The sequence below is a fragment of the Tyto alba genome, unplaced genomic scaffold (genome assembly GCF_018691265.1).
Source record: "Tyto alba isolate M040663 unplaced genomic scaffold, T.alba_DEE_v4.0 Super-Scaffold_16, whole genome shotgun sequence".
Taxonomy (NCBI): domain Eukaryota; kingdom Metazoa; phylum Chordata; class Aves; order Strigiformes; family Tytonidae; genus Tyto; species Tyto alba.
The window spans coordinates 697,279-709,646 of record NW_024881278.1 but is presented as its reverse complement, the minus strand read 5'-3'; the positions used below and the strand labels follow the sequence as shown (position 1 = coordinate 709,646).

The 12,368-nt window shown below is 36.7% G+C and overlaps 1 protein-coding gene across 4 annotated transcripts in view; it reads right to left on the bottom strand.

Moving 5' to 3' along the window:
* Positions 1-12,368, bottom strand: part of KIF16B (kinesin family member 16B) — a 143,945-nt gene that overhangs the window by 90,677 nt on the left and 40,900 nt on the right. The gene's annotated exons all lie outside the window — the stretch shown is intronic.

Below are 12,368 nucleotides of genomic sequence, written 5' to 3'. Positions count from 1 at the left end.
AATAACTTCCTCAGACTCAGAAGGGAAAATATATGAGTACCAGAAAATAAATATTCTGCATAACAAAGCAATCTTGCTATGAACCAACTGGAAAAACCTACAACAGTGTCAGAAAAATGATTTGAAAACAACACAGATATGTTCACAGAAATTTTCGCATTTGCATTGATGGGTTAAACCACCCAGACTACAAACTGAAGAGACGGAACAGACCCACTCCTTACTTTTGAGCGCTGCATTGTCCCCTGACAGACAGGCAGACATTTCATCAACAGTGTTCAGGCCAACTAGCATATACACAGTCATCCAGCCAATATCAGGAAATACTGGAAATGTACGCCAGGAAACATCAGAAATGCCAGCATTTGTTAAGTTATTGATACAGTGGTTTAGAATGTAGTAAGATTTCTCAAAGCGTAATAGGAACTAAAAGAAACAAGGAACTTGCAGTGCAAAGCGTAAGAAAACATTTTCTAGAAGATGAGAGGAACAAGAGGTAGGAAAGGACAAAAAAATATTTCAAAAGATTGTGAAATCTGGTTTGGGCTTACTAGTAATAGTTTCTTAAAAGATGAAGGGAGGAGCAGAGCCGAGTATTTAGTTTGTTGTTTTAGATGGGAACTGATTACAGACACCTTTCTTGCTCTGCAGGCTAGCTCCCTTACAAAATACTTATCACAAAGAGATCAGCCAAGACAAAATACTGAGCGGCAGCTGAAAGAAATTCAACTGTGTCTAATGGTGATTGACAAGACAATTCCAAGATGAAAAAAAAAAAAATCCATTCCAAGAAAACAACTTTGAAATATTTGAGATTCCCATTAAAGTGACAGCCGATACATTAACTAGGAAAAACTGTTTTGTTCCGTATTGTATCTGTGAATCTGCTCCTCTTCTTAATGGGTGTCTGTTAAACAAGTTTTTGTATCCTATAAAGCTGCACATACAATATTAAATCTATGTCCTATGTTTTACTACATTCAGCTTGACACAGGTATGGTTTCTGGAATAACAAAATAAATTTTGAATCATCAGCTACAGAAGTAGCAGGTGATATCTGGGAGACAAGGGGAAGAGAGGAGGAGATATGTAACACACCATCAGTGAGGAGGTATATCCTTTATGATATGTAGACATGCCAAAGCTACATTTTGTACTATCCTAGGACTTCAATAAAATGCTTTTTAAATTTTTTTAAATGCTCTTCCTGTATAAGCAATTATTATTTATATAATTATCAATTATGAAAGGGAATACTGATTCCCTCATGCATGCGTATGTTAGATAAGGCGTAATTCCTACTGTGTCTTCTCCTTCTAGTCAACAGGACAAAGAAATAACACAATCTTGCTGGCTGCCAGAGTCAGTTTCGGTACAATTAAAACAAAAAGTTTAGTACGATTAAGACACTCCAGTCTTCCAAGAGGAAGAAACTTCAACTATGCAAAGATACAAAGAAAATCACAACTGAGAAGAAACTTCCTAATCGGATTTTCCCCTGTCTCCTAAAGCAGTAGACCACACCACCCTCATCAATCAGGGAAAGCTATTAAAGTGTCTGCGATGACCAAGATCAGAAAACTGTAGTTTTGTTGTAAACGGCTTACTGTGAAAGTGCAGGTGCTCCAGCAGCAGCCCACACAGGCACCAATAGCTCTCTGAAATGGATGTCAATTAAAAAGGCAGATGCAGAATGCAGGACTGCTTAAATGAGCAACTGATAAGATAGTGAAGCTAAAATGTTGGAAAATTAATGATGTTATTCCTTTAAAGAATAAGGGAATTACAGGAGCAGTTCTTAGTCTCATAACATCAGCTTACCTTTTCCATTTTTCATCATTTCTCTTTCCCCCTCAGAACTGATTGCCACATGTCCACTGCTGACATGCAGCTGTCTATTAATACACAGAAACCCTATTACTGTACTGTCACCCCAAAGCATCACTATACATAACATCCTGCAAGAATTTCTGTCAAAACCCTTGGCAGATTCAAAGTATTTTTTCAGGAAATTTGGCCTACATTCTGGAATTACAAGGACAAACTTAACAAGTTGAAATGCCTACTCCTTGACACTTTAGACCATATACAGAGAGAACTACTACTGACACCTGAGAAAAACTCCCTGAATAGAACTGTAGGATTTCATAGAATCTTAGAATGGTTTGGGTTGGAAGGGACCTTAAATATCATCTAGTTCCAACCCCCCTGCCATTGGCAAGGGCACCTTCCAGTAGACCAAGTTGGCTAATTGTAAGCAGAAGTGCCTGTTTGGCTGCTCAAGCTTCCTGGACACTAGCCAGTAAACTCCTCTTTTTCCAGTGGCTTATAAAACTTAAACTGTCAAAGTTGCCATTTTCCATGCTGCAGCATCCGATGCAGGTTGGTTTCTGCCCACACTAGCTTGGGTTTAAGGGAAAACCATTCTTCTGTTTCAAAAAATTAGGTGCACAGAGCATTTTGCTATGCCTCAAGTGGAACAGGCTTCATCTCTTCGCAGCTTCCGGTGTGACTACACTGAGCAAACAAGAGTCTCAAAAGGAAAAATAAGTCTGCGTATTGCAGCGGTGACATCTGGGGCAAAGAACAAGACTTTTCTTGCCATTAGTGGCCCGTACTAGTAGGAGGTACTATACCTTCCAGCTAACAGACAGCAACTCTGACCTCAGAATTCTTCATACTGGTATCTAAAAGGGAGAAAGGGCCTGGCTGGAAGAGAAAAAAATAGGGTATCTTAATTCATCCTCTTCTCCCATATGCATTATAATACAGTCTTTAATTACATGATCATATATTTTCTACAGGACCTGTGAATAATTCATTCCCTAGACTGTACTCTGGGAACGAATCAAGAGAATGCAGTGAACTAGACTATTATCTACAGGACTCCTACCTCATTTGTTGCTAAAGCTGGATGATGAATGAGTCATGGAATTGTAGAAGAAAAAAAACTAGTCTCATAGCTAATACATTTATTCACTTTAAAATCTATATAATTTTTTGCGTGTTTCTTAGAGGATGTGAGAATTAAGAAGTGTTTCACTTACCTGGAATTGTGTTTAGTTTATTATTTACCCAGGGATTTATTATTTACCTAGAGATGGCCTCTACTTCTGTAGAGACTAATCTGAAGTAATAAACTACTTTAAATCTATTAGTTCCTTCCTCAGGGCCAACATGTAACCCTTGCTATTGAAAGAAATTGAAGAAAGGAATAGGACTATGCATACCAGTAAGTAACAACTGCCAAGGAGAAAAAACAGACTTCAGGACTAGTGACACAACAGCAAAGTCTTTTGAAGAGGAAGATGCACAGGCTTGGTTGCCAGCACGTTCTTGTCCCTGACAGCCCAGCTACTGGGGTACAGAGTGAATGAAAACGAATAGACACATGGCAGTCAGAAAGTGGACCTGCCCTCTAATTTGTTCAAGAACACAGCCTGACTGCAACAGTGGTAGATTTGTGCTGCCATCTGTGTTCGACACACCTCTTAGTGGATGTTACCTCTGTAGCTGGGAAGAACAAAGAACAAGCACATCACTCCAGCAGCACTTCTACCGCAGTACGGCTGTAGGAATCAAGGCTATGTTCAGTTGCCAATTAAGACATTAAGTCAGGTGCTCAACAGTACCATGTGCTCAAAGCTAGCAGAATCATGCAGTAATAAACTCTTAAATATACTGTTAAAAACACCAGCAGATTAAAATGGTTCTAGTGTTTCATATCCAATACACAGTGCCATTAGAAACAGTTCCTTTGTGAGGAACTCAAGATAAATTTATGTTTTCCATCTAAAATGTTGATGTTGGAATGCTTCTTTACTCTCCCATAAACAAGTCCAACGAGAAATTTACATTCTGTCTGTTCTCACTACTTCTCTCCTGATCCTTTAGAAAAAACAGCTTTCAGGGTGTATTTCTTCTTTTTTTCTACAGGCTAAATCAGGAGCTTCCACTGCTTTCAATTTAGCTCCCCTTCCTGTCACAAGAAAAATTAATAGAAAAGCAGATCAAATGCCCAGGAGGAATTGTTGAACAAGTGGCATCTGAGCTCTAGAAAGGATTTCAAAAGCAACTCACTCTGTCAGACTCCCTCTCGTTTGAAAACTACCTACAAGCCCTAGAGATGGATTAAAGCCTGGATCATCTACAAATGCAGCGCTCCAGTTGTAGGGAGGATAGCAATGAAATACTTGTGAGTATGGATATTCCTAGAAACCAGAGGACTTCTTTTGGAATGCACATTCTGGATCAATCAAACTACTCAACCCTGCCTTATTCTGTGGTTGGTGAGCTCAGAAATGGCGGCCCCTGACCACACTTCCCTGATGGTCCAGGTGGTTTCAAGTAGGAAAAAACAGTTTAAAATTGAAATAAAAAACAATCAGTAACATTAGGCATCTCTTGATCACAACTTTGTAGCAGAAACTGATAGTTAAAAGTGATCAGTCCACTGCAGAGGCATTGCAAGCTGCTGAAGAGGCTGCAAGAGAGAAAGTTTCTTAATAAGAACACAGGTGGCAGACAGACTTGAAATCAGACAACTATTTCTTTTGAAATCTACTTTTGAGTGCTGCACTCAGCGTTCCCCAGGTGGCTGGGACCCTTTCAATAGTGTTTCTATTAGGAAAAGAGCTACAGCAGATCAGTAGCACCAGTTCTCAATTTAGTACTTTTTCTTCCTCTGACAACAGCAAGCCAGTGCTGAGAGTGGACAAAGCACTGAAAAAAAAAACATTGGTGAGCGAAGAGCAATGAAAGCTGCTCTCCTGAAGAAAGAGCAATGTGTATCTCAGGACAACCATATAACCCCTTAAAAAGTTTCTGTTTGTTTGCTTTTGTAGAAATTTTTCTCCACTGTATTTTCTTTCTTCTCAGTTTGCATTCACCTAGGAACAGTTAATAGACTGAAGCAAGGGGTATGACCAGGTAAAGTAATAATCATCATTTAATAACGGCATCTGTTCAGTAATGAAAAAACAATGTCTATTTAAGGTAAACCAAATCATGTTTGGATGGTCTCTGTCCAAACTCAAATTCCAAAGCAGAAATATGTGTGCTGGCCAATAGCATAAAGATCCTGGGATGTAAATACATTCATTTTATTTTCATGATAAAAAAAAAAAAAAAAAAGGAAGAAAGAAAAGGTGGGGGGGAAAGGGGGGAGGCTGGCAGGGAGGGGACAGATATAATGTTATGTTTTCATGTCCTGGATTCTGAACTGTCCCTCAAAGAACAAAAGTCCATCTGTAGAGATCTGGGGAGAGGGAAGCTATGTGACATTTAGTAATGACAATTTATCCCAACTTTAAATCTTCTGACCAGAATAGACGATTTTATGGACTACAACCACTGCCAGTAACTGCTACACTTGGGAAATAAATAAGTAAGGCACAAGGCCAGGATAAGAAAACAAACCCTAATAAAACCAAGAGCTAAACTAGACATTACTTGTCATCCCTCAGGAGGCAGGAGTTGTGGGTAAATACTGTACAAAGACTGAGAATAGTAAATATTCCCTTCTTGTCAGACAACTTTCTCAAAAAAAGACTGAAAAAAAAATAAACTTATTAAATTTTAATGTACTAAAAATCCATTATAAATCTACAGAAGTGATTAATGAAGGGAAAAATGTTAAAAGAAGCAGTCATAAATAGAAGCCGCATATCATTGCCACTGGCTTTTCAACTGCATGATCTATTAAAAGAAAAAGTAAATAGCAGAAGTGGCCTGGTAAAAGATCTATATGTCTAAAAGCCTGTTTGCTTTCTCAACTATATTACCTGGTCCAAGTAAAAGATACTACCTCTCCCAGAAACTGTTCTTTTATATCCTTAAAATATCAGAGCTACAACACAGTTAAGAAAATAAATATGTTTTAAAGGCATTAGCTAAAGTAATTTGTCAAACATTCTAGATAGCCAGTCATTCGAAAAAGAGAGTTGAAAAATGTACTGACAAATAATTCCAATAATTTTGGATGTACATAATCACATCACAGTGCATCCCACCTGTGAATTGTTGCTCAGAAGCATTTCTGTCAAAACATTTACTCAGGTTCTTCAGGACTTGCTCCTAAACCAATGTTTTGGCATTCTCATAAACTTATTTTAGTAGATCTGAACAGCAGTGAAAGTCAAGATACTGCAAATCATTTTGCCTTAAAATATCTGAATTAAATCTGAATTAAGCATTCAGAACCACCTGATTTTTGTATCTGCAGTGACATCTAGTGCAAGAAACCAAAACCACATTTAAAACAGGATCCTAGAGAACAAGAAGCTGTTACCATTTATTGAGTGATTTCTGACTGAGGTAAGTAAACAGCAATAATTAACATCGACCCCTTTAAAACTTTCTTAGTATCTTGTTTTCTTCACAACACTTACAAACCAGCTGAAAGAAATTCTAGTAAGCCTAATATGTTAATAAGAGACTATTTAATGAAAATGTGCATTTTTCCTTTTCATGCAAATTCAGTTTGATAAATGTACATATATTACATAATTGTTGGAGGGCAAACAATTGTTGAGAAAGCAAACATCCCTAGGAACAGAGTTGTTATTCTATTTATTCTATCAACTTTTCCAAAAGAAAACAAATTCAGCAGTAACATCTGACTTAAATTTCTGCCAGTTCCATTGATATGCAATCTTATTTTAATTTTGCAGTGCTTTTTAAACCTCTTTCTTAAAAATTCAAGCAGAAGACATCACTTGCAGAAAGGAAGCAAAAACTGGAAGCACACAATGAGTGTTGTCTAATACAGATGACAAATAGATGAAGTTATAAAATAACAAATAAAATTTGTTCAAGTGAAAGTACAGATTTAAGTACACAGTTATGTTTCAAACATAGCCAACAACAGACATTCTAACCAAAATGCAACACCAACATGTCGAACTAGCAACAATTTTACAAAAATGATTCACTTACTGAAATGTGAAAAAAAAATCTTAGAAACAAGCGTTATTCCTGCCAAACATACAAATAAACACATATGCCAAAGCTGAAAATGAACAGTTTAAATACAGTATCATCCATATATCATTTTGTATATAAAGGCACACCAGTCCTGTAACACCCTTTTCTCTCATTTGACCTGTAAATACAACCATTTTAGGAGCTGTGTTCCAAAGGCATGTGTCCAGAAGTCTTAAAAAGTCACATGTGCTTTTTAAGGGCAGGATTAAAGCACATATTGCATTCTTTTGCAAAAACTTCACAATATGTAATTTTCCAATACCCAGTTTACACAATGGTAAAATGATTACGTTGATGCAAATAATAACAAATACCAAGATGTAATTTTTGTCCATCAGATAATTTTATATAATTTTATACTATAATCCATCAAAAAGTGGATTTAGTAGACACAAGTATTTTATGTCAAAGTAGCAGGTGTTAATTGAGAGCACTTTTCACCTAGGGGCATGAGGCTGTTAAAACAAAGACATGAAAGAATGAAGAAAACACATGCTCATGGAAGGCCAAGGTACTGCAGTAGAACACAAAACAAGTGAGAAGAAAAGGAGACAAGCTAGTCAAGGTTAATAGGAAGTAACAAAAAGGCATAAAGCAGGAGAATAGTGATATATGCCCAGCCTTACAGACAGAACAACTGAGATAATGGTGTTTAAATATCATTCCACAACTGTGGTTTAAAAATTATCTGGAAATGCAAATAAATGTAGGCTAATGCAGCATTTATATAGAACACAACAAACTACTCTTGACAGAGTTCATTACAGTAGACAAGCCAGCATAGAAAGGAAATAATTAAAATCAGAATCTGTTAGCTTCTGCCACCCTAATCAGTGCTTCATAAAGAGCAACACAATTACTTTGAGTTTTGGTCTGCTACTGTCTTTGCTGGGCACAGCCAAGGTTCCTAAAGAAAATTCCCCTGTTTGGATGAGTATGTCTACCAAAAGAACGGTTTGGTATTAGTCTGTATTTATTCATGACGGCAAGTTAAGAGTATTTCATCTCCCCCTCAAAGAGGCATAATCTTAAATAAATAAATAAATAAATAACATACATACATACATAAATAAAATTGTTCATCCTTGAAGACAGACGTACAGTTTTCTTCCCCAGGTAGGAACAACCATTGTTAAGGCATAAAAATGTACTATTAACCAGTACTCAACCAAAAAGCACAAAAAAAGGAAAGATCAAATACACAGTGTTCAATAATATATTTACACAACACGTGGTAAAGTACTGCAGCAGAATTAGGATTATTGAAGAAAGTGAGGCTGTCTCACTAAATCCAACAGGACAAAGCCAGCTGAAGCAGCCACTGGTGAAACTATTGATCTTGAGAATTAGACACACGGACACAAAAAAGACCCCGTCCTTTAACAGACTCTGAAGACAGGTATCTCTGCATCCTTTGACATCAGCTGAGCTCTGCCACACAGAGCTAATGACATGATTAGAATCAAACAGGACAACGGAATAAAAGGTAACTCTAAAACTACTTAAAACTTAAAAAAAAAGGAGCATCTAAACACCTTAACACTAGGTAGAAATGCCATGTATCAAAAAGGCAAAAGCTAAAAGTCAAACCAATTTCTACACGAACAGTAAAGGGGAAAAGAAATTTAAAAGAAATTTGGGAATAAAAATCAGTAGAGAATTATATAAAGGATCACGTATTTTTATGAGATTAATATAAAAGCTGCTAAAGGTTAGAGAAATTGGAACATGCACAAAAGATGACAAAAATAAGATGCCAGTAAAAGAAAGAAGATCTCTAGGAGAATGACAACACATGCAGTCAAATATAGCAGCCACATCAAAAGAAGTTTTGTACCAATTAAATCCTCAAAGAAAGAGAAAAATCGAAAGTTGGATAGGTTACCCTAACATCTTAGAAAGCATCCAAAGAAATTACAGACCCCAGGATTGATCTTTAACAGAACAATACAAAAAGAACTAAACTAAGGAAAAGAGCGAACAGTTTTTCTTCCCTTCTCCTCTTCTTTTTGGGGATGTGTATGAAAGAATATTAACAGAAGAAAAAAAAAAAATCCATAGAAAGAATCAATGAGAGAGAGATGAAAGCAAAATCCTAGAGTTAAGTAAGTGCTGAGGTTGCAAGATACCTGAAGATAGAGAAGCAATGTAAATGTAAAGCAGTGCTGTTTGTAAAGCGCAATTCTTTTGATAGCTGGTGACATTTGAGGAAATAACTCAAAGCCTGTGGGCTTCAAATCAAACACTATCATTTTGGGTTTCAATGCAATATTTTACCCAATGCTGAAGCATCATTCCATATATGTATTAAGTTTATGAAGTGTTAAAATATCCTCCCTTTAATCAGAGAGGGACAGGGGCAGATTGTAATACTAGGTTAGTAAGGTTAGAGTGTTATGTTGTATTATAGTGAGGAGGTCAAGGATGAAAACAAATATCACCATGGGAAACAAGCTGTCTGAAGTGACAAGCATTAACAACACCAAGAAGCTGCCATGCTACGCAATAAAGAATACTTCATATGGAGTCAGCACCAATTTAAAACCCCGATGCATGCAGCGTGCTAATCTTCACATAAGGAAAACAGGAGGATTTGGGATTTAGGTGTGAGGTGACAGTAATGCAGAGTCTAGAGGAACCCAGACAGTAGCCTTGCAAAAGGGTTTATTCCAAATGCATGAGAGAGAGAGCATGCTCTCAATACTACCGTCACCAATTCAAGATATGTTCAATCTGACAACAATATATATGAAGGATACAAGATGTTTGCAACTGACAATGGCTATCAGCCACACAGACTCTGCACCAAATCCAGAATTGATAACATTTATAGATAGGATAGTTAACATACTCAATCTAAAGATGTGCACTAAGATGGAAAACCAAAACTTCAGGTGAACTACACAGAGACAAATGTCAAAGGGGATAAAAGCTACAAGCAGAAACAAGGAAGAACACAAGGATGTACATCAGCTGAACACATGGCACTGTGCCGACTGAAATAATTGAATTTTAAGCTCCCAAATACTTTTTTAATCAAAAACTTACCTTCACACAGTATCCTATCTACCTCAGTATTTTCTAGCTGGATAGTATTTTCCATTTGCTATGAATTATTTTCAAGATAGCATTTAAAAGTTGCTGGACTAATTTAAAACAAGGTTCAAAATAACTGGCAAGGCTGAACAAGTTTATGGAACATCTTCCCTGCAAAACAGCATGCATTACTTCTTTGTCAGGCCTGATGAAAGCACTGTACTCAGTAAAAAGTAGGTAACTTTTTCCAGCAATATCTGTTGATCTAAAGATGACACCAGCATGCCCTGTGAATCTGGCTTCCTGCATATTGCAAGGCTTACATAAAATCCTTTCAATTATTTTGGATTTAAACATTAACAGATTTTCATATCAGCATGTGAGAACAATTCAGAACTGTGAACTCTGATATTTAGAACTTAGTATGAAAAAGCATAACTACATATAATAGATTAGGAAATCCTATTCAGCTACTAGCAAGTGCGCTTGCATCTGGCAGGCATCTATGAATAGGTAATAGGTAGCTGTTTACATGAATTTTCAACATCAACTGCCTGACGCATTTAGAGCAAAAGGTGCTAGGGACTGAAAAGCAAAAGATTTTTAATTCTCCAAGCCTGCTGCAGGGCAGGAACTATCTCAAGACTGCAAGCTCAGGGGAAGGCAACGGGAAGCAGGTTTTAACCATAACTACAAGCATGAAGTTCTAAGTACCTTAATGAAGAATGTCCTGAAAGTTAATGAATTACAGCACGAAAAAAGTTGCAGCTGTGACTGCAGTGAGGCGGACATACCAAGAGAGTCTCATTTCTCAAAGGGCGCCGGGACATTCTAGTTTTACAAATGAACAATGTGTATGGTTTCTGTGTGCGAGAGAGGGTACACCAATAATGAAACAAAAAAGCCAGTGAACTTATCAGGAGTCCATTACAAGAAACACTACTGCTCTATATAGTTTAAAATCTGCTTTCCAGTGACTCAGCCTGGCAAAGTTCCAAAAAGCCCTTTTCCACTCATATGCTGGCAGTGATTTCAGGAATCATTAAACAAGAAGTGAATAAAAATATGGATAGCTTCAGTGAAACAGTGTAAAATAAAGCACTACAACCAAATCTTTTGCAGATTTTCAGTTTTTTGGGGCCAAGAAAGTTTTAACTGCCTTTAACCCAAAAGTGAAATATAAGCTATGTTCATGTACTCAAATATCAGCATATTAAAGTGCAAAATACAGAAGCTGGATGAATTAAACAGAAGCTCAGTACCAGAAAAGTAGAATTACAGCTTCTTTGTTTAAGGCCTTTATATTCAGCTATTTAACAAATGCAGCTTTTCTTTGTTTATATGAATTATTCAGTTAACACCTACTAAAATTCTATAATTTCTATGCAAGAATCAATGCATTTCCAACATAAAGCTTTAAAAACTTCCCATATGCTACATCATGTTCGCTTCCACAATTGACCAAAATTCACAAATTCTCCACGTGACAATGAACTCCCCAATTCAAACATGAGTAAAGACAGGATTAATGAAGTTCTGTGTACATATAGATCCTTCAAAGTAACACAGAAATAACGTAAAATTGGAGCCAAAATGCCTCTGAGGAATATACAAATGGTAATTCCCAGTTCAGTATCTAGACAGACATTAAACAGTCCATTCTGTCATGCCATCTGCTATGCAGCTACCAACACTGCTCTGTTCTCTATGTTATTTGTGCTCTATTTTTATTTCTAAGCATAGAGCCATTCAACTTATTTGGAAGTCAGATAAAAGACATGGTGGTGAACTTAAAATTAAAAAAAATTAAAGGAATCAAAAACTGGTACACAGAAAAAAATGAACTACAAAAATCAAGTTTCAGATCATTGACAAGGAGAATTAAAAAATTACTTCTAATGCTTGCTTAAATTGTACTCCAAACAAGTTCATGTTCAGCATATACAGCAAGTCATGAAAGTTCAAGCCTTGTTTTCAAAATTTGTATTTAACAGAATAGTTAAAACATTTGGCAAAAAAAATGTTAGTCTACATTATGGAAAAGAAATTGTGGGAATTATACGTGTGTGTGTGTGTGTGTGTGTGTGTGTGTGTGTACATGTGTGCTTGTATGCGTGTATGGAATCCTAAAGTGGCCCATTAAAATATCACCTCAGACTATCACCTTAATCACGAGACAAATGCCAGTATAAAAATCTTACCAGTACAGCTGGACAGTAAGAAAGCAAAGATACATGCAGAGAACACAAATGTCTTAGTCTACATCATGCAGTATGGAAATAGTCAAGTTGCTCTCTCAGATCTGTACTAAATCTACAAAACACAAGAGAGCACTGCGTGGATTTAAC